Below are 22877 nucleotides of genomic sequence, written 5' to 3'. Positions count from 1 at the left end.
GGCAGGGTGTCTGTTGGTGAGAGGCCTAATGCTTGTATACTTGATTAAGACTATGCTGATGTGTAGGCAAAGACTATAAGTTACACACAACTGGCTATATTTGAGTATTTTGTCTTTTAAAGAAATATTTTAAAGAAATTTTGTATTACCATATATTTTTATTGGTCTATGATATTTGTTGATTTGTTTCTTTTAATGAGTTAATATTAATGTATGTAAGTTGTATCATGTGTAAAGTTTGAATTTATTTTCAATCTGTATCACATTAAAGAATTATTATTGTTGCAGCCAAAAGCCTATTTTAATGTATTGTGCAGCACAGAATTATAAAAGCTATATTTGCAATTTAGACTCTGGGCCTGGACAAAGTGCTACAATCCACATTATTTGTTTTGTGCAAGCACATCTCTCTGTGTGCTAGGGAGGCTTAGAGTGTTGGGACTCAATTTTTACATGTGAAAGCTGCAATGTGTGCTTTAATTGCAAGTTAGCTGTGTGATGGGGTACACTAGCAATTTAAAATGCAGTTTTAACATTTGCTGTGTTTCAGAGAATGCTGACACAGCTTTTTAAATTCATAGTTTGGCTGGCTTTGCGTGACTAGGTTTGAGTATGTGTCAGAGATCACACGTTTGCTGAAATGGTGTAGCCGAGAATGTTTCACGCAAGTGGATGTAAATGTTGATGTTTGTTTTCCAATTTTCTTTTTTAAATGGTACAAGTGCTAGGGTGCTGCATTCGTATTAGGATGGTATTAGGAAGTGATTAGTGTCTTTGCAACATGCTGTCTGTTGCTACAGTTGCAATATTGTTGGTTTATATTTTTAAAAGAGGTGCTTGGTGTAAATGCTGGCTTCTTTTAAGTTCAAGTTACTGTGTCAGGTAATGCTGTACATTGTACTGGACTCATTCTGTATGTTTAAGTATGTGCTACAACTTACATTTTTGTTTGGTGCATGCAAAGTGTTATCAATTACAGTGCTTGCTTTGTGCATGCAAGCAGTACAGTTGACATGGTTTTGGTGCTGTCTGCAAAGCAGTAAAAAACAAAAAATCGTTTGTGCCCATTTTCTGTGGGCAGGGAAGATAAGTGATAGGACTCGTTTTTACACGTGAAAGTTGCAATGTGTGCTTTGTTAACTCTGAGTTAGATGTGTGATACTTACAATATAGTTTTAACTTTCATTGTGTTTCACACAATACTGACACAGCTTTTAAAATGCAGGGCTTTTTGAATTTATAGTTTGGCAAGCTGCGCATGACAAGGTTTGAGTATGTGCCAGAGATCAGATGTTTGAAGTGCTGTAGCTGAGATTCTTTTATATAAACGGATTGAAATTTCATTTTTTCTTTTAGAGAACCCTGTGTTTGGTTGTTTGATCGGGATTAAGATGTTGATACTGACATTGTAATATGCCACTGTTTGCTACAGTTGGGATATTGTTGGTGAATATTGTAATTCACTGTTTCTCACTGTGTAAAAGATGTTCTATTCTGAATCTATATTTGTTCTTGTATTTTTAGTGACATAATGTACTCGAAGCTGGATGGCACAGCGGGCAGACTCTCTGGATGTGGAATGTATCAGCCGTCAACCAGTAGCTGTTGGAATTATGGCGACTGATGTATCTAACACACAAGACCCATCTGCTTTTGGGGTCCGTGAGACCCAAGGCTGATGGGGGGGGGGGAGAGAGGGAGGGGAGTCCGCCGCATTTCATAATGGCCTATGGTGGCACTTTAACATGGGTGAACAGATGGGGCAGTTAGGTTATGTTACGTAATCCTATACAGCGCATGGTTGCCCGAAGGCATCATGGCGCTAGAGAGGGTGGAGCCCACGAGAGGCAGAGAAAGCGTGAAAAAACAAGCCTATCAGGACTCAAAACAAAAACGTCTTTAGAGCCTTTCGGACAGACATATGATTGGTTAGTAGCTTCAGTGACGGAGGGAGGGAATTCCAAAGCTGAGCAGCAGCCCCCCCTCCCGAGTGACCTGGAAAGACGGCACAGAGAGCAGCCCAGAGGCGGCAGACCGCAGGGGGCGGTTGGGAACATAGCATACAAACTTAGAGCGCAGGTATTCTGCTCCCTGTCCATGGAGAGCGCGGTGCACAATGCACAAAGACTTGAACTGAATGCGCTGGGCCAACGGGAGCAAGTGCAAGGAGCACAACACGGGGGTAATGTGGGCCCTGTAGGGGGCGCCAGTAGACACCCGAGCCGCCATGTTTTGGAGACATAGCAGCCGGCCTACCAGCACCTTAAGTTGGGCATGATAGACGGATTTGCAGTAGTCCAATTTGCTTATAATCATTGCGGCTACCAAAGGGGGGCGAAGTGTACTCTGTATCAGATGGAGGGTCCTTCTCCATATTTTCAGCTGAAGATGGCCTGTCTGGCAGACCTCTGATACCTGAGCTGCCATTGACAAGTTGTTCGTCATAAGGACCCCCAGTTTTTTTACCTTGGTGGAGGGCACCGGGAGTGGACCAAAAGAGAGGGGACAGAAAGAGGAAATCCAAAGTGAGGGCACAGCAGGTGATCCTACTACCATCACCTCTGTTTTGTCCCCATTCAGCTTCAACAGTTGTTGCCCATCCACTCCCCTATGGCCGCCAGGCACTTGTTCAAGCACGCCGACGCCTCAGCCTGATCAAGATCGAGGTGGATCAGCAGCTGGGTATCGTCGGCGTACGAATAGCACCTGACGCCAAGGGAGCGGATGAGACACACTAACAGGAAGATATAGATATTAAACAGAATGGGGGACAAAGCAGATCCTTGAGGGACACCACAGCTGAGGTGACAGGCCTTAGAGGTGAAAGGAGAAAGAGAGAGAGTTTGAGACCTATCTGACTGAAAAGAAACAAACCAGGCAAGTGGCTGACCCGATACCCCAATCTGGCTCAGATGGCAGACAGGACAGCATGGTCAACGATGTCGAAAGCCGCTGACAGATCAAGAAGAATCATGGCGTCGCTGTCAACCAGCCTGGCCATGTCGTCCTGGACGGAAACCAGGTAGAATACTTTACAAGTCAACTGCTACAAGTAATCAAGTAATAAAGCAGCAGTTACACAGTAAAAAAACAATGGGTAAATGTAAATAACTAAGCACTAAACGCTACTGGAAGATAATACATCAAATGAGCTAGCTGTTGTCCTCGGTTCATAGATTCTCCAAAGGACTTGTGAGCAACACAAAAAACCTAACCTATCACAAAGATTAGGATTGAGAGATCAGTGTACAGATGACCCCAAAATAAATTACAGCCCAATTCACTGAAAAGCCATAGCACAGGTATGGAAACACCCTCCATTTTTGTTCAGTGCATATAAAAACATTGCACACAGATACCCTTTATATTAAATGTCATCATTGTTATTGTTTTAGCAATTATAGGACCTTCTAAATCCATATAAGAAGACACCCCCACTTGCATTAAGTCCAGTCCTGAGGAAAGCATAAGAACAGAGACATTTACAGCAGTATTCTCGTTTTATGTCAGAAACACCAACAGTGCCGACTTGGAATATGTTTTCAATAGCAACATCACATAAAGTCACTGTTCCACTAACCTTTCACTACCTCACTACAATGGTTCAAACTGCATATTGTTGAAACACTATATCACTATGTTATGCTCACCTGGACCCCACAGGGGTGTCGATCGGACCCGGACAGCTGCGATCTCCGTCAACGTGATGCGTAGTGCAGAGATGACTGTCTGGACTGGCCCGCCTTGTCTTGTCTTCTGGACCCGAAGAAGTATTTTCCTGCAAGTGGAGACAGGGATTAGCCACCTGTGGGTTTTAGTGATGGCCTCCCAACTGTTCTCGCTCTCCCCCACTAATCACCTCCGATATCCCCTTAGTAACCTCACCTTATGCTTGTAAAAGATGAGCTCTCCATCCTGCGTGTCTTGCAGGGGCACGTAGATACCAGTTGCTTCACTGGTTTGAAGGTGTTGGGAGAGTTCCGGTAAGCATTGACTCTGAAGTCCCAGGCGGGATTGGTAAGTATCAAGTTCAAAGAGTTCAATGTGCCCGATGTTCACTCTTGTCCCCTTCCTTCCTTAAGTTGCAACTGAGTTTGTGAGAAGAAGGTCTCGTAGCTGCTGCTGGCGTTCAGGTAAGAATCTGTGTTACCCAACGCTGTCCGGTAACTATTGCGTGCGTTAACGTGTTGTTTTTCTCCCTCTTTACAGATGCGGCATATGAAGATATGGAGAATAATACCGCTGGTGGTAAATCAGGTAAGTCTATGGTGGTAAGAGGTATTTGTTGATTCCCGTGGCTCACCTTGTTATTCTTGTGTCCCTAGGCGCCGGAGTACGGCGAAGAAATGATGGAGACAGTGCCGGATCAAAAGATGCTGTGAGAACTGGTGAGTATGGCGCCGTGCTGGAGCTGGCGAAGCGACACGTGCAGGACTGATGTACTTTCCAGGTCGGGAGATGAAATGGATCCGGAATCAGGTGAGGAATTTGAAATAAGTTTGTTTTCTAACCTTGTCCTTTTCTTCCTCTTTATTCTTGGAGCTCCGGATTCGAGGCGGGCGTGGCAGAAGACTGGATGCTGGCTGCAGGCACGGTGAGAGTGACGCTGCTGGATGCAGAATAACACGAAGCATGTGCTGCTGTTCGGGCATGGTATAAATAGCCTCCACAGTAGTCCCAGGAAAGAGGTTCCCCAGGACCACACCCAAGAAAAAATAGTCCCTGTAGTAAAATAGTCCCATCCAGGCCTCACGTTGGCTTGGATTTATTTGCAGCATGGTCTGCATGAGTTAAGTAATGTCTATGAGCCTGGCGCCTATGTCGCCAGGACTGATTTTTATTGTGAGCCTGGTGCCTACGGCACCAGGACTGAACCCAGACAGCCCCTAGCTGGGGCTGCTGGGGTTTTTGTAAATGTCTGGATGCCTGCTCCCGGGGCTGATGGGCTTGATCCGGATGCCCGGGGGTAAGCATCATGACAGACTATTAATATGGTGTCAACTAAAAATTGAAGTTCTATAACAAATGTCGTGTATGTTAGTGTGAAGCCCAAACAGTGGGTCCTTTTTTTAACAACATGACAACAAATAAAATTGTGTTTTTTCTTTATTAAATCTGAGGGATCTGTCTTTGATGGAAAATACAGACCAATGTTAGGTGTCTGTTAAAGTGGAGTTGTTCTGCATACCTTTAGGTGGAGAAGGGAGGGGTAGCCTGCATCCTTTTGTATCTATATAGTTCACCAAATTACCTCTAGATACAGCCTCCCCGATAACAAAAAAAGAGGGTCCTTTACCCTATTGTATTTGAGAGTACCCAGTAAGCTTCCACAAGCCACCCATGATTACACAATATTAATGTTAATGGGATTCACCTTTGAGCTCACACTTATGAACTGGCTCCACGTTCAACTGATCACCAGTCTGATGGTTAAAAGGTGCATGTCTCTTAATGTTCACAGTGCCAGCAACCTCACAAAATACATTCAGTGCATCCCGCATATGGCATGTTCCTGACGTTTAGAGGTCCTTCGGCACTTTCAATTTTAAAAGCCAACCTTTCTGGGAATTTTCAGGCCTCATTCTTCACGCTAGGCTGCAAACTAAGTTGTAAGCTCTAAACTTTTGCAAGTATGTTCATGTAAAATTGGGTGCATTTCTTTGCAAAATGAGAGATAATTGTGTATGCGTACACCGCATCCAATACTTGTAACTAGACACGAACATGTCATGCCCTTTACATGTAAATGTTTCTCATGACATTGTGACACAGTAACACGTTTGGGGCAGTCGGCTGAGGGTTAAATTAAGTAATGCATAGTAATTATGCATTTATAGCGTATATGTATAATTCTCCTAGGATGTGTGAGCTATGGGTATTGGTCATGCTCACATTGAGTACCAGGACATTTTATTCTAAAACTCTCCACCCATAGAAAACAAATGCGCTAAAATATATCACATCCTTTTAATCTCAGATCCAAAACCTTGGGCTGGTTGAACGAATACAGGTGGTTATGGTCATGTTTACAAAAATTAGAAAGCTAGGGCGAGTGCTGTGCAAAACAAAATGAACACTATCCTAATGTTAAAGTACACAACTCTTTGTCAGATAGGGCAAATGAGATGGTTGAAATGTGCAGCATGTAATTAATTGTTGGTGGGAAACGTGATTTTATGTTGTTTCTGGTGTATAGGGGAGTTGTAGATTTTACAGCGGTGAGGCAAGGTTACATTCACATTTTAAGTGTAACCCTTATTTAATAAAATGGCGACTTGTGAGAAACCTATACCTATTTGTCCGTCACGCATTTCTGACCCCCTCACAGGACCCAGTCCACTAGACTCACTCGAGAATATGCAATTGTCTAACTCCAAACATTATCCTGGGTCAGTGCAAACTCTGTTTTGGGGAAGTCGGATTGTAACAGGAAGGACCTTTCTCACTGGGTACCTAAGGTCTCTGTCTGTTGTGTGACTATGCTTTGCTAAGTGACATGTGCCAAGGGATGCTGACCAGGGATCCTCCCTTTACAACCCCGAGATCCATTGTCCATGTATTTGGAGAAGGTAACGGCCGCCTTGTTCACCCACTTGTGGTCCACTGGATCAGGCAGTGGACTTGTCACACCTCTTTATTTTTTATGCTTTAAACTATTAATAGGGTAATGCCTTAATTATTGTACGGTATATTTTCTGTTTATATAAATGTCTGCCTGGCTGTATGTATCAGGCACAGACGCAAATAAACAAAAATGAATGCTCTGAAAAAAAAAAACAACTCTGTGATAACTAAAACTTAATACGCTGACAACTGGTAACAATACACCTTCATAAATCGGTACACAAGAGATAACAGTTCTGCAGCGTTGAAGTGACCCCCTTGTTTTGATCCTCATGAATGAAGGTTCATGGTGGTAAGATTATGAAAGGTACTTGTGAATTATGACTAGGATTGTGTAGGGTCTGGGGAAATGTTAAATTAGCACACAAAGGCTGTAAAGGATTTCCAAACTAGATATGCTGTCAATAAGATTATGAGCACTTCTATTGCCTACCCACATCCAACAACTTTAAATTACATTAGCATATTCATCTTATAAACTCATCCTGATGGTGCTATGTAAACCTGTCCCCATACAGTTGGACATTGACACATATTCCTGAGGAACAGGTACCCCCGGTTTTGTCAGAGCACTTCATGCCATAGCACTGCATATGTGGCTCAGATAATTTCCTCCCAAGACATTAAATGATGAGTCAACAAGACCTTCTGGTGGGTTTTCAGGATTTCAATGTGTTACCTTCCTTATCAACAATATGTAATAACAAGCACTGACAAAGCCAATAGTTGTTGGTGAGGTATAGATATTGTATAGACATCGGCAACATATACCAAGATACTTGTGCCATTCCCTAGCTATTGCCATCATCACCCAGAAAATACCATAATTTGTCAGCTGGTGACACAATATACTCTGGTACTCACATTATATGCCAGGAATTGCTGTGATGAACTAGGTAATGTGCCAGAAATATAAGGTCTTTCAAAGACTTATCACCACCCTTGTCTGCGACAGACAACTTTGCATTCTTCCAGGATGGCATTTTAGTGTTTCGCCATGGCACAAAGTCATGCCGTAGGCCATTGGACAAAATGTTATAGAAAATAGACGACAGTGGATTGATGCTACGAAGAGAAAAATGCAAATTTGTGCAGTTTGAAGTGCATCATATCGGCATCAGGTACCAGTCAAAAATTGTTCCTCATCGCCATTCTCCAGCAACAAATAGCAACTTTGCTTGTTCATGGGTCTAAACAAATATTATGCCAAATGTGCTGTTCCCTTTGAATAGTCAAATGTCATTAGACATTTGAGAAAATCGACAAAACGCCTTGACAAAACGCCTCTTTCCCTAGTCTAAGTCTAACAAGGATTTACTTAGCTGACAAACTAAGGGTAAAGGAAAATTACCCAGTTTCCAAAAGTATCTGTCCCTCATACTAATACATACAAAAAAATCATACAGGAATTAATTTGCCATTTAAACTTCGCAAAACAACATATAAATTCAAACATTAAGATTATAAACAGGAATCCTTGTGACCAGGGTTGGATCCCCTTCCCCTAGATAAATTCTGGATGCTTCAAATCAACGTTCAATTTCAGGAAAGTTCTTTTCACTAGTCAAGTTCCACTTCCGGTAAAATACAAAGTTCTTTCATTCAATATGTCCGTCACTTGGCAAAGTGACTATCTTAGTTACTGCAGGTTTCTCGCACTTAGAGACAATTGTTAAAGTTTCCACAACCTTCTGCTTGGCAAACCAAAAATACTTTCTCTTCACACCTCATGTCAGAAGTCAATGTAAATGTTCTTTTCTCTGAAGGCCAATCACTCTTTTTTTATCACATTGTATTTCTCCTTCATAAGCAACATCTTAGTCAGGATGGTTCATTCAAAAGCAACACTTTAGTCAGGATGGTTATACAACAGTTCATCAAAACACAGTAGTGGAATTGCCACTTCTTTTCCACCACAACCTTCTATCATAGTCCCTCAAATTATCTTGTTCCTGGTCCACTTGCCTGCCAGGACAAACTACTATTTGTCCCTTTCCTGGTTTATTTGCCTGTGTGAGTGGTCAATAATAGTTTTCTCAAGGTTTGACATTTTATTTTAAATCAAAATAAACATTAAACCCTAACTAAACCTACTCCACCCGGGATTCCCTACCTAGTCTACGATCTAAGGGAAAATCTCCTAGCATTCACAATGCTAATCCTCACACTAAACAACATAAATATTTAAAGAACTATGAAAACAACATAAATGAAAGGTTACCAAACAACCAGTGTCTTGGATGACTTCTACTTGCTCTGGGCAGATCTTGCTTCCCCATGAATGTCCCAAAGAGAATTCTTCCAACGAAATGTCTTGAAAAGTTTCAAAGAAATATAAGTTCACACAAATAAAAAACACTGGTAACAGTTCTTTTTCGCCTACAGTGCTGACAATTGTTTTGGCGACCACAGTTCTGCTGCTGCAACTTATAGGGTTAAGCAACTTCCACAAGACTTCTTCGACCTCTACAGGTTGGCAAGACTCTCTTGTCTTGAAAGACAGTGCAGCCTCTTTGCCTTTGCTTCCGCCTTGTAGCTACCAACCACAGTTATACTGCTACAACTTTAAAAATATTAGGCAACTTCAACAAGACTTCTTCAACCACTACAGGTTTTAAGTGTTGATTTAAACAAGTACCCAGCTCCCTTCTCCAGCTTAAATAACAGTTTCTCCAGTGGTTATCCCAAAGCTTCAGTGCCACCCATTCAGCCTTGAATAACCTTTGACACCTCTATGTTAAATGTTTCTGAGGTAACAATAGCTTCAGCAACTACCAAACAGTGTTCAGTTTGTTTTTAGATCAGCTGGATATAATTCTATAGGATCTGGTCTATTGGCTTGGGTAGCACTTGTTCTCTGCTCAGCTTCAACCTCTTCTACAACTTTGTTTAGAATGTTACAAGAAGTCTGTTTTCTAATAAAAAATAAAATTAAGCACACACAATTTTGTTTTACTCTTGAACTGCCACTTCAAAAGTTGCGCATTCCAACCTTTGGGTCAGCGTATAGCCTCCATGATTATTGGGAAACATTGTTTCACGTGCAACCTCTTCATATGTTAAAACTGTGGTTGAAACATTTTGGGAAAGTTAATTAGAATTCAGTGGGTTTACCGGCAATGTCCTCCGTGTGAACGGGAGCCACGCGACCACTCAGCATCGAATTATACTTAACAATGGGGAAAGAAAATGCTTTCACTGCACGCGGTTGTTTCAGCTTTGATAGACCGAAAAGATGGAAGACAATAAGCTCCTGAGCCTAAGACAATCAGGATTCAGACTAGGCCATGGAACTGAAACCGCCCTTCTAGACTTGAAAACACAAATGGACCACTACAAAGATGATGCAGAACTCTGCATCCTTCTCTTATTAGACCTCTCTGCAGCGTTTGACCTTGTCAACCACAATATTCTATGCCAACACAGCGACCCACTTCTCCCTTGAAGCTATCAACTGGATCAAATCCTTTATCTCCAACCGGACGACAAGTGTTTTCTCAGATGCCTCAGCAGCCACCCCTGCCTGGGTAACCTGCGGCATACCACAATGCTCCTGTGCGTCGCTCACCCTTTACAACACATTTACAAAGCTCCTATTCGATAAGCTAGATAAAATGGGCATCACGTATACAAACTATGTGGATGATACTCACATACTCATTCCGATCACTGGCTGTTATAACTCAAGACTCCATAAGGCTAAACAAAATCTATCAGGCAATCCAGGCTTGGATGGCCCTCAACAAATAGTTTAACAACGATAAGATCAAGCTAATCCTATTAGGCAAGACATCGAAGCTCAGCAATCTCCCACAAGAGTACAAATCATTTAATATTGACGGCAATACTATTATGGTCGCCAATGAAATAAAAACATTGGGAGTCCACATTGACTCGTCCCTGACTTTCAATAGACAGGTCAACGCCATAGTCTCCTCCAGGGCCTCTACAGCTAAACTGATAAGAGCAAGCAGACCATTCCTTTCTACAGACAACTGCATCACACTGGCCAGAGCCCTGATACTCTCTAGGATCTACTATTGTACCTCCCTATTCGCCAGAACTAGTGCTAGAAATATCAAACAATTAAAAACGGTACAAAATAACGCCATCAGAGCGGCACTATACGTTCCTCCCCATGACCACATCTCATCCACCAGGCGCAACATCCATTGGCTTCCAGTCCATGACAGGATCACATTTAAAATACTTATGCTCACACACAGATGTATCTCAAATAGCACACCAGCCTACCTCAACAACCTGATCAATAAAACTCAATCTAATAGACCTACTCGGTCATCCTTCACCAATCTGCTTATCATACCCAAATATAGAAGGCAGAACGCAGGAGGATCTAGCTTTCCAGTGATAGCAGCTAAGCTGTGGAATGCCCTCCCTACACAACTCAGAAATTACACCTCCTTTTGGTCATTTAAAAAAACCTTAAAACCTTACTTTTCAGATACGACCTATTATCTTCTAATCCTGCCATCTAGCAAACCACAAACATGCAATGTGTTTGTGTTGTCACTATGCAAATTGTATTTAGACAAAACTGACCCCAAGTCACCCACTCACCTTAAGTCAAGTCAAGTTCATACTAAGCTCACTTCTGCTGTATACCTTGAATTTGTAATGTAACTATGTTTTGCTGTGCAACTGTAATTAATCAAAGAGGCAAAACTGTAACCAACTTCTCACGCATTAGAGCCTAGATGCCTCCGGGCTATGCGCGCTTTACAAATGTACAAATAATAATAATCTCATTCCTTGTTACAGTTCCCTCGTTAAATCAACTTGCCACGTCTACAAACAACTTTCGCTCACTTGAATATGTACGCGAGTGACGACAAAGCTGGCTACAGGGATGTCATTTAGGGGTCGCCAGAGGTCGCAACTGCGACCTCTGTGGTCTCCCTTGCGACCTCTGCGGTCACCCTTGCGACATCTAGAAAAAAAAGAAAGAAATAGTGGTGTTTTTTTTTTTTTTGTAATGTAAGCTCATGGGCTGTGGCCCGCACCATGTGGCTCTTTAGTTCTGGAGTGGCTGGCTTTCTTGTTAAAGCCCTTTAAAAAAAAAGAAAAGGAGTGACACAAGTCTAACACTTTCAGCACTGACCCTAAATAAGAAAGATTAGGAATACCAAATAATGTGTCTTTCTGGAATTCTATACAATAATTGCTAGACTCATTAAAGGTTTATTTCAGGCAAACTTCAGGAAGTGAGTCACTGATTTAGTCTGTTCTTAAACGCCTCAACTTAGCCTTTCATCCTTCTGAGGTTGATAAATGAGTACCAACACAGGTTGGGTGATATTGGGTTATATTTTTTCTATATAAAGCACTTAAGCGTAAGTGCTATATAATAACACATCATTATCATTTGGTCATGGACGTCTGCTTGCATTCACAGTAATTTGGTAATATGGGCCTATATACACTGATCTTAACTATACATATGGCAATCCATTCTTGTATGTAATGTACATCACATTATAGCAATATCGTAACCATATTTGTTGTAGTGTACAATGCTATTTGATAGCACTTCCTGTTTTGTCAACGGGTGAATGGTCGCGTTCCATCGCATCCCGCGATATCACTTCGGGGTGGGGTCAAATGACATCACTTCCTGTGATGTCACCGGGGGGTCAAAGGTTGTGTGATGTCACTTCCGCTACCCCAGGCATTTTGTTGAAATGACGTCCCTGGCTGGCTATAGTTACCAGCAAGGTATTTTGGTTAATTTGGAGTACAGAGCTCCTCTTTCTCGACTCCACAATCACTGCGGATGCTTCGGCTTCTCTGCTTGGTGTCTTCTTCTGCTACTGCTGCAGGCACTTTTGGGACCCACACCCCTATGCTGCACGGGTGTCTCCGATCCGGCCTCATCAAAGGAGAGACTTCTGCTATCCAGTTTCCCTCAGCATGCCTCTGCACACAGGCCTTGGGTGGATGCATGACTTCAGCTCTGCATTCACAGCAATTAGGCACACCTGAAAAGACTGCCTGTTTCTTCCAGTCCCTATCAATTCTGCCACAGCCAAACAGGGTTTGTGAGCACAAGACCAACTCGGAGCCTGCAGGTGAAATCTGCTCTTCCTCTGCCCCGGCATCCCTTCTGTGGTCACACTTCCTTGTGAACTGCCAGCCTCGTTCTCTGCTTCTTCTGCCGCTGCCACCCTTACAGCTCCTACTCTGATTTCTTTATACTGCTCCTCCCTACAGCAGCCTTTTATGCCCCTCAAGTGGGTTAATTGGTTTCAGGTACAGGCCCTTAGAATTAATTTCTTGACCCCGCCAAAAGGTGTTAGGCTTGCCTGCCTGACCTGAGCTCCTGTATGTCTCTTAAGCCCTCTTCTTCCTCAGGGATTCTGGGACATGCAGTCCATTGTAGAAAGTTTCAATTTCTCTACATCTGTAGAATGACAAAAGGCCATCAAAAGGGCAGGGTCACAGGGAAAGTTAAAAGGGGTTTCTCCCAGTCTTCTTGGTCTAATTTCTGCCCCCCACCCCACCATTTGATCCTCCCACAGTACACCACCCACAGGGTTGCGGGATCAGAGAGCGCCTGCCTTCCTCATGCCACACAAGGGTCCTTGACCAGGTTTCAGGGGGGAATCTCTATCAGCAACACCCTGGATATCCTTGCCCCTGTTATGAGGATTGTAATGAAGCCTGCCTCCAAGCGCAACACTTGGTATGTCCCCAAATAGCCTCTCTGAAATGCAAGTGCAGAGTGGCTGAGAGGAAGGGCAGGCATCAGAGACCTCTTCTGACAAACTGGCCTGAGGCCTGCTCCAAAGGCAATACAGACTCTCCATCCGGCCCTAAGAAGAGGGCTCATATCCAAGTCTGCATCTCTGGGGCCACTAACAACTCTGGCAAACTGTTTATAATATGCAAGGAACTCGCCAATCCTTCTGCAGTTTCCACATCTCGCCTGCCATCCTTGACCCTCTATACCTCACTGGACTCCCACTTCCTTTCCAAAAAGCAGGCCGTTCTGTCCTCACTCTCCTCTGCTCCCCTCCATCCACTGCTCTCATGCCTCCCTTGGCTCCTCTCTTCCCTTGGATCCCCTCACCCCTTCACTTCTTGCTCATAGCACCGGATGGGGTCTCTAGATAAGTCCTCTGTATGAAGGTCTCCTCCAAACAGGTGTCCCCCTGCTCCCCCAGAACTATCAAGGAAGCATTGCCTCCCTTGTGCCTTCTCTGGCTGATTTCTGTAACAACTCCTTTCCCACCAGCTCCTTCCCTCTCCCCCTCAAGCACTCCCTTGTGTATCCTCTCCTAAAATAAACCTCTCCAGACCCCTCCTGCCTTGCTAACTACTACCCTATCTCCATTAACCTCTTCCTGGGCAAGCTCATGGAAAAGCTGGCCATCTCCCAACTGACCCAACACACCAAATCTGTCGGTTGTCTCCACAACCACTAGACTGGCTTCAGAGCTGCCAGAGGCACGGAAACTGCTCTACTGAACACCCGTGAAGACTTGCTCTCGAATCTTGACTCCAACTCTCCATTCGTTATTATCCTCCTGGATATTTCCTCTGCCTTTGACACAGTCAATCATGCCACCCTGACAAATCGGCTCTGTTACACCTTTGGCCTCACAGGCCTGGCACTGGACTGGTTGACCTCCTTCCTCTCAGACCGACCTTACCAGGTTCAAATGGGCCGTTTTCTCTCCCCTATCACACTCTCCACCTGCGGCATCCCTCAAGGCTATGTCCTCTTGCCATGGCTTTTTAACATCTACCTTGCCCATTTGGCCCACTTGATCTCTTCCTTCTCTCCCCAATTTCAGTGTTATGCAGATGACACACAGCTGTCTTTCAAGCTTCCCACCTCCTCCTTCCTCCTCTCTCATCCCTGACTGTCTGACTGCTATTCAATCATGGTACGCTGCTAATGATCTCTGCCTTAATGCCAGTAAGACTGCAATCCTTCTCATTGGGACCCCAACTCCCACTTTACCTCCTTCCCTCTGGCTGCCCTCTATGGGTACCCTGCCCCAGCCCCATTATCTTGTGAGGCAAACAACTTGGTGTCATCTTTGAATCCTCTCTCCTTCTCTTCCCACATGGTGGACCTTGCCAAGAAGGCTCGCTATCCGCTGCATCTCCCTTTCCTCACCTTCCCCCAGAAACTCAATGTCTCCAGAGCTCTGTCCCTCTCTAGGCTTGACTACTCCAACAGCCTCTTCCCCTCGCCCCTTCAACTAATACAGAATAGGACTGCAAGACTTATCCTTGGCCTCAAGCCCAGGGACCGCATCTCACCAGCCCTAATTTCGCTCCACTGGCTCCCGATTGCTGCTAGGATCAAAATCCAGACCCTATGCATCATCCACAAGGCTTTCCGGTGCACGCTACCTCCAACTCTCGCTCTCCCTAAATACCTCCCTGCTAGAGCCCTGCAGTCTACTAGCTTCAGCTCTCTGCAAATCAGACGCTTCTCTAAGCAAAGAGTGGGGTAGATCTCTCTCCTCCGCAGGAGCCTCCCTCTGGAATGGCCTCCGTGCCCCTCTCAGGCTTGAGCTGGATCTCCTTAAATTCTGGAAGCTCCTCAAGACTCTCCTTTTCTCCTCCTCCTCCTTCCCTCTCCCCTTCCCCTGCTAACAGCTTCTTTCTGCCTCAGTGACTGGCTGCCTGGCTCCCTCTCAGTACTACAGGGCTCTAGCCCCCCCCTCCCAGCCCTCCCTCAATTCCATGCACTTATCATGTTGACCCTCACCTCTGCAATCACTGGCACTTGCCCTCTGGTCTCACCTCAGCACTTGTATCTTGCCCTCTTCCCCACCTTTTCCCTTCCCACCTTAGCACTCCTCTTTTTTTGCACAGTCCAACACTCCCCCTTCCACTCACCCCCTCCCTCGCACTTCTCGTTCTGCACTTGAACGATCCAAAAGTCACAAGGCCTAGTAGGACCAATTCTGTATCTTTCTCCCTTGTCCACCCACCCCTCCTCCTTTTTTCCTTGTGGAGCCTTAAAACACTATTTGGTGTGCAGGTGCCTTAAAAATAGTCAATAAAATAAAATACAATAAAACACCTGCCAGGATAAAACTCCTACTACTAAAACATGTTCTCTGTGGCAAGGCTTGCCTCAATGGGGAGAATTGAACCAACAACTGTTTCTGGGGTTAGTCTTTTGACTTTAAACACAATTGGCTTACAGCTTCTTCCACAAGTATACTCCACAAAAGGAAAATTATTTTCACATCAATCGGTTTGCCATTGGCAATGCAGGTACAGTTCTCTCCCCCTTGATAGTTTTTTACAAGGAGGCTTTTCTCCTGCAGTCTCTGATTTTGATTTACACAACCTATTGGCTGCTGCCAATGTAGTTTACAACTTTCTCCCACAGGGTGTCTTGTTCTGGAACTGTTCTATTAAAATGGCCTTGGTATTGCTCTCAGCTTTCTTTGGCTTTGGCAATGCATGTTATAATGTCCCTCTATTGGATATCCCTCTTTAGGCAAGTTGTATTCACTTCACTTCACTTTATTATTGACCTTTTTGCCTTTGGGAATGCGGGATACACTATTCTCCTATTCAACATCTCTTAATAGGAGAGTTCACCCAATTTGCTTTAATTTAAATGTTTGGTATTCAAAATGTGCTTTACTACACAGCGGTCTCCTTCGGAGTGCCCCAGAGTTGCCAGTATCAGGCCAACTCACCGGTATGTCCTGCCATCTCCTTCTGACTCACCTGTTCTGCTTCTTGTTTCGTCAGGCCTCCTTCAGCGTTTGACAGCTCCGGTCAGTCTGCCGCTGCTCACGCTGACTGTCAATGGAGCTTTCAGAGCACTGTATGCTCTTCAGTGGAAACCTGACACCGGAGTGGGATACAGGACACAGAGCGCTTCTCTCTCCCACAAGACAGCTGGCCTCAATTACTTCCCGTTGCACGTCCTCTACATACCACCGGACTCCCGACATCAAACGAGGTTTCTGTGCAGCGTCCCGCTGTCAGCACAGTAGCAACTCCAACTTTAGCTTCTTCCCGCTCAGGTGTGGATCATTACAACAACTAGACCACTCCTTACAATTTGGTAACTTTGAACCCCTCTTCCTCGTCTCAGTACTACTTTATGTCCATAATGTTCTTATTTGTTTTTCCATTATTTAATTCACTATGTTTCGGGAATTTAGAGGATGTATGTTTAGGGGAAAATTTCAAAGGAAGTACTGGTTTTCTCTTGGGTCTATAATCCAAACACAATGAAGAATACTAAAAGTAGTATTAACTCCCTGACTCTTATATACATAATTTTCATGTTTACAAAAAGGGTTCTCATACTTGGCATCTTGGGCAAGTCTGGGAGGGGAAGTCCTACTGTGACAATATGCCATTAAATATTCAGACGCAAAACACAAATGGGACCCCAAATGGACCACTAGACCTAAACCAAAGGCCCACAATGTTTTTCAAACCTAGGGGTTCAGGTTTCAATTCTTACTTTTACAACAACAGCGAATAAATGTCACTTATTCTTGCCCTCCAACATTTTCTAACTATCCCTTCTCCTATCGCTCGCCCTAGTATACAGTGGTGCATGCCTATCTAAGGTGAGGAGATAGTGAGGGAGACTGGCCCTAAAATCTTTTCTGGACACAGATTTAATCCGACTCAGAGAAACACCACCGTGTGTATGTTTCAAGATAAAAAGCGCGGATTGTACCAGGATGTGAGCACAGCAGTAGTTTAAAATGCATTTATTTCTGACTGCATATCTGCTCAGTCCTAAAAAAAACAAAATAAATGGGCAGTGCACCACTGTATACTAGGGTGAGCGATAGGAGAAGGGATAGTTGGAAAATGTTGGAGGGCAGGAATAAGTGAGATTAGTTCAATGTAATTTTAAAAGTAAGAATTGGAACCTGAACTCCTGTGTGTGAAAAATTAAATATTCAGGCATTAGGGAAACCTCATCCTCCCAAAAGGATGAACACTGTGTCACTCCTGATGGAGCCACCGTATTCCATTGACAGCCTTCTCCTCCCTCCGTATACCACCCCTTGGGTTTAGGATCAGGTAGGGGTTGCCTTTTACTGGCCACATTAGAGGAGACTTCAGGCTGGGATTCTGTGAAGACTTTGCAGGATTCATCACAGTCCCTTTAAGAGAGCATGTCACATGTTGCAAGTCTGCGTCATCCTCAGAGTTACCATGAGCCGTCTGAATACCAACTAGTACATTCAAAGGGGCTTTTCTTTGTCAGCCAAGTTGCTAGTGTGCTAGTGGAAGACATGCAGCTGCATGAGTCTCTGAGCCTGCCCATAACTGCTATTTGAGCTCGCTGAGAGCTCCCAAGTTAAAATGTTTGTGGACCCTGAGAGAACCTAAGGCTCACTCTTATCCAGACTGTTCCTTGGCACCAATGCCACATTCCTTCCATCAGAACCTCGCAAGTCAAGCCAAGATCCAAGTTGATGGACCTACTCTTTATAGGGTCAGTCCACTTTCGAGGCGGAGTAAAATACACACGCGTAACCCACATGCCTCATGAATCAGCAATGCACCACAATTTACAATCCCAAATGCCGCCTATTGCATTATATCAAGCCTGCAAGTGGATCTCTCTTCACAAAAAGACTCAACTTTAGCCTGTGGTGGTGGTGGGATTCTAGAGACAGAGTAGGTGGAGAGTGAGGAGCACCTGGATGATGGTGTGGATGAGGATTGACTGGAGACGCGTAACCTGATAATTAGAAACTGCTTGAAGAGAATTTGGGAATGGCATGGCGAGAGAGGAGGGCTTAAGGATAAAGTGCAGGGAACAATTGAATGGTGACAGAAAGAAGATGGTATGAGGAAAAATTAAAGAGGTGGTTCAGAAAAGAATGGAAGTTGTTGGAGGGAGAATAACAGAGGTGTTGAAGATAAACGCAGATTGGTAGGAGTAAGGAAATAAGTGATGTGTAGAACATCTGAGGTGGGAGAGTTGAGAAGGCTAACAAGATGATAGGAGATGGAAGGATAAGTCATACAGCTGAGGAAAGAATAATGTAAATGGAAAACACAGCACGAGTAGTTGATTAGGAAAACTGTCCAGGACGGTGGTAAAAAAGGGGGCAACATAGAGCACCCGACAAGGAAGACGAGAAGAGCAATAAAGAGAGGTGGCAACATCAGACGGGGAGGAAAGTGGAAGGAAGCTTATAGGAGAGTTCCATGAGTGATAAAAACAAAGCTGTTCCGGAAGACTGGATTGAGTTTATAGAAGAGTCTGAAAGGTGCAGAAGTCTTAACCAACATCTGAGAAGGAGGAGCTGGCACTGAAGCTAGGGTTTGGCTACCCAGAAGGAGAAGGAATGAGCTCCAGGCAAGGAGGTCATAAAATCCTAGAAGAGGATAAGAGGACTTCAGCTCCAACTGGAGGACTAATTTTGGGAGTTCTGAAGCCGTCCTCCATACCTCTGGCCTGCCAAAGAAAACCAACTCCTCTGGAGGTATAGACAGCCAGTGGAGGTGGTCTGAATTCATCAACCAAGCCACAAAGGCAGCCAAAATGTTCCCCCGGAAGATAATCCTAGATAGAGTTCAGGAACCCCTTGAAAGCCTGCAAGGAACATGAAAACCGAAGTTGGCTATGCATACCCTCTCAAGCTAATACTGAGAAATTCCCCATCAAGACAAGATTTGAGACTTCCTTTTGTTGCTTACTTAGTATGCAAGGAGATGGAATTAAACCGTCCCTTTTGGGAAGAGGGGTGAGCATGAAGTGTTGTGAGAAATGAAATAAGCACCAGGCCAATGTGAATTACACGCTAAGAAGTGTTTCCTGCTCAAATGAGTATATCAGACGTATTTGTCAAATATACAAATTTCTGGAAATGTATTATGTTGTCAAAATTCGCTTTGATTTTCTGAAAAGCAACCAGGAACCCACATTGGTGCCATTTGTCATCTTACCTTTCTCATTGTTTATTTACAGAATGAGGGCTGTTTAATGACCAATTTAATTGTTTTAATGCTAAGTGAGAGGGTGTTTTATTTACAGACAGTGGTTTATCTATAAACCAAGCCAGAGAGATTAATTTCCAATATGCATGCTGGCTGTAAAAAAAGACTGCACAAGAGCATGCTGAGTGGCCCAAAATATGTTTGCTGGGTCTCATGATTGAGGCAGGTGGCACTCCCTTTAGCCGGATGCTTATACTCCAACCCCTTGTTAGAGCACAGTCTCAATTTGGCATTAAACTTGAAGCACTTGCTGTTAATACTTTACAGCTTTTAATTGAGAATTAACTGTTTATTGTAGTCTGTTTATTTTGTGCACTGCTGGAGTTTAGCACAGAAGAGCAAGAATCGTATCTGCATGTTATTACTTATATTACCCCAAAATGGCTTTCAATTGCAGTGTTTTTAACTGCTTAAAATGTGGTTTGTAAGAGATTACAGTTTGCTTATTGCTACCGTGGGTGGGTGGTGGTTAGGGAAAAACTGTGATAGCAACTTCAGACCAGCAACAATACAAAAAATGTAATGTGTATTCTTAGGAGTTAAAGAACTGTTGGTATCTCTGTGGTCCTGTCTGGTGAATTACTGGTGTTCAAACTGGAATCTATTTATCCATCTATCTGTCTGTCTATATATAAACCGCTTAGGTTTCCATACTCCGCTGATGCAGTTAATCAGTGTTAGGTTGCCCTCTGCTGTCGAAATGGTAAACTGCACCTCTGTGTGCCCTTCCACTTCAACAGCTATCATTTTAACAAAGAGCACGGGTCTACGCGGTCACCTTCCACCACCGCAAACATTCGGAACAACTTCATGTTACTTCATGTTTCATGATTCATCTATCTCGGGAGGATAGCTCAGCGGCAACATGCTCGCCTTGGAAGCAAGACGACATGGAACAACACGGGTTCGATCCCCAGGTTCGCGCTTAGAAACCTCTGGGTATTAAGCACATTATAAATAAACTATCATACTTCTTTCCAACCCCACTTCTCTTCACACAGGGCATAGCGGTTCCAGTGTCAATGAACAGTAAATTGCTGGCGCAACATTTCAGTCTCTAAAGAGCGAAACGCTGTAGGATAAATGCCTCCTAACGAGCTAAAACTGAAAGTAGGTGCTGTAATGCGCTGTAATTATGCTACCACGCAATCTTTTGCCATCACAGGGACTCTGCAATGGACACTCTGCACTGGAACAAGGTTGACAATTATGCATCTAAAAGGATACATCATAGAGGGCCGTGTAATCGATGGATTGAACTTAGATACTGTTCTTGTACCGCACATCCCTCTCAGTCCATCTGATGCAAATATGCCTGTCAAATTTTTAAAAAAGACAGTTTCCTATACATTTAGCCTTTTCAAAGACCATTAATAAGTCACAGGGACAGACCTTTGAGGGAATCTGCCCATACCTTCCAAAACATGTATTCAGTCAGAGGCAACTACATGTTGCTCCCTCAACAGTTCAATCATTCGGCTCATTGCGTGTTGTATCTGAGAAGAACAAGATTGTTAAGTGTGTTTTCAGTGAAATATGATTGAATAACTATGTGTATTGGAATTTAATTAACCTTTAAGATATGCTAGAACTGCAAATGTGACACTGGGTACAGCTAGTCTATCTTAAATTTGTCAGCGAATCAGCGGGTCTTCAGTCTGGTTTTAACTGGCAGCATTGTAACCAACCGTAGCATTGTAATAATGGGAGAATATTCCCTTAACATTGGATATTTCAATGAAAGGTTCTAATTTCAATAAATAAGAACAGGAGTTGTTTTGTTTCACCAACTAATGCCTAATGTCTGGCAGAGAGACTCCCAGGACACCCCTTGTTAATTTGAATAATTTTTGTAGCTTTGGGTCTCACCCTAAGTTACTAGGGGAATCCAGACGTGGACCCCTTGCTCACTATTCTTAGAGAGGCACAGCTCCACCCTACTGATGAGGTCCAACCAGACCGAAACACGTGTCTGGGGTTGCTGTTGGTACTCTTGCTCAGAGGAGAATTGCCTAGCATTTCGGTGCTGGACTGCCCCAGGGCAGGACAAAGACTGATATGTTTAGGATATTTCTCCTCTGTGAAAGATAGTAAGCTAAAGAATCTGGGTAAGGTTCTCGTAACCAGGACTAATGTCTGGTAGAGAGACTCCCAGGACACCCCTTGTTAATTTACAGCGTTCGATTACACACACTGGCACTTGCGTTATGCTCTGCTGTGTTCTCAACAAACATGGGGAAGTGTTACATTTTTCACATCTATGTCTTTTAAAACTTCAAAGAACAAAATGTAGCCACTATATTTGTTTTATATCTGTAATGTTCAATGGAAGCCGGCAGAGGACCACGCTGACCTCTTGGACCTTGGTGAAGAAACAGATTATGCTGCAGTAAACCAACATGCTCTCCACAGACATCTTGATTGAAGAGTTAATGCAAGCACGAGACCATGTCTGTGTGATTGCACCCAACCAAAGTTGGGCACCTGTAGAGCTTGCATGGGATTGCAAGATATATAGGGTGTGGCAGCTCTGGCGAAGCACCAACCAGTCCTTGGAGTAGGAATTGGGGGGAATAAACCTGGAGAGAAGGAACAGAAGCTCCAAAAGTGTTCCAACCCCATCCAAAGTAACGCTATCGGATGTGCCAGTAAATTCTGTGTTTCAGTTGAGGACGCTGAGGTTGGGCTAGAGTAGAGAAAACCATCCTGTTCTACGACCCACCTATACACCTAACCTTTAAGAAAATTCTGACACTAATGAAGTTGTGAGAAAATATTTTCCAAATAGAAACAGTTTAACCATTATTTTTTCTCCTCTGCTCGGAGCCCTTATTCCAGAGGCTGATGCCGGTTTTTACCAGAACCACACTTAAATCAGGAAACAAAAAATGTTAGCTGGTTTGAAGCTGGGAGCTAATGAGGGAACACACCACTTGACTAGTCAACGGGACCAGGGATCAGCCTGCCACAGGGTTTTCTTCACCTATTTGAATCCCAATTTGAAGTGCTTTTTTAACATTTGTAGGTAAAAAAAAGGCTAGTTCAGCCTTTGATTGCAATGATATGGTTAAGTCTGAACATGACTGTATACTGCGCCTTGCAATCGCTGATCATTTCGCACAACCGTAATTCTCCCTCTGTGCACCCCAACCATCCCAGCTCCTCTGCTTCCCCTCAGCCTCACTTGTAACCCTCAAGTACATCTCCAATGTTCTGTTGTTTCCCAGCTTGGTGTGCCCTTTATATATCCAAGCCATTCAAGTCCCTTG

The 22877-nt window shown here is 43.8% G+C and overlaps 1 protein-coding gene across 13 annotated transcripts in view; it reads left to right on the top strand.

Moving 5' to 3' along the window:
* PAG1 (phosphoprotein membrane anchor with glycosphingolipid microdomains 1) overlaps window positions 1-22877 on the top strand; it is an 846294-nt gene that overhangs the window by 768244 nt on the left and 55173 nt on the right. The window lies entirely within an intron of this gene.

This window comes from Ambystoma mexicanum, chromosome 5q (assembly GCF_040938575.1).
Source record: "Ambystoma mexicanum isolate Mex_15411 chromosome 5q, UKY_AmexF1_1, whole genome shotgun sequence".
Classification (NCBI taxonomy): domain Eukaryota; kingdom Metazoa; phylum Chordata; class Amphibia; order Caudata; family Ambystomatidae; genus Ambystoma; species Ambystoma mexicanum.
Note: the sequence above shows the minus strand (reverse complement) of the source record. Positions and strands in the feature narration are given on the sequence as shown.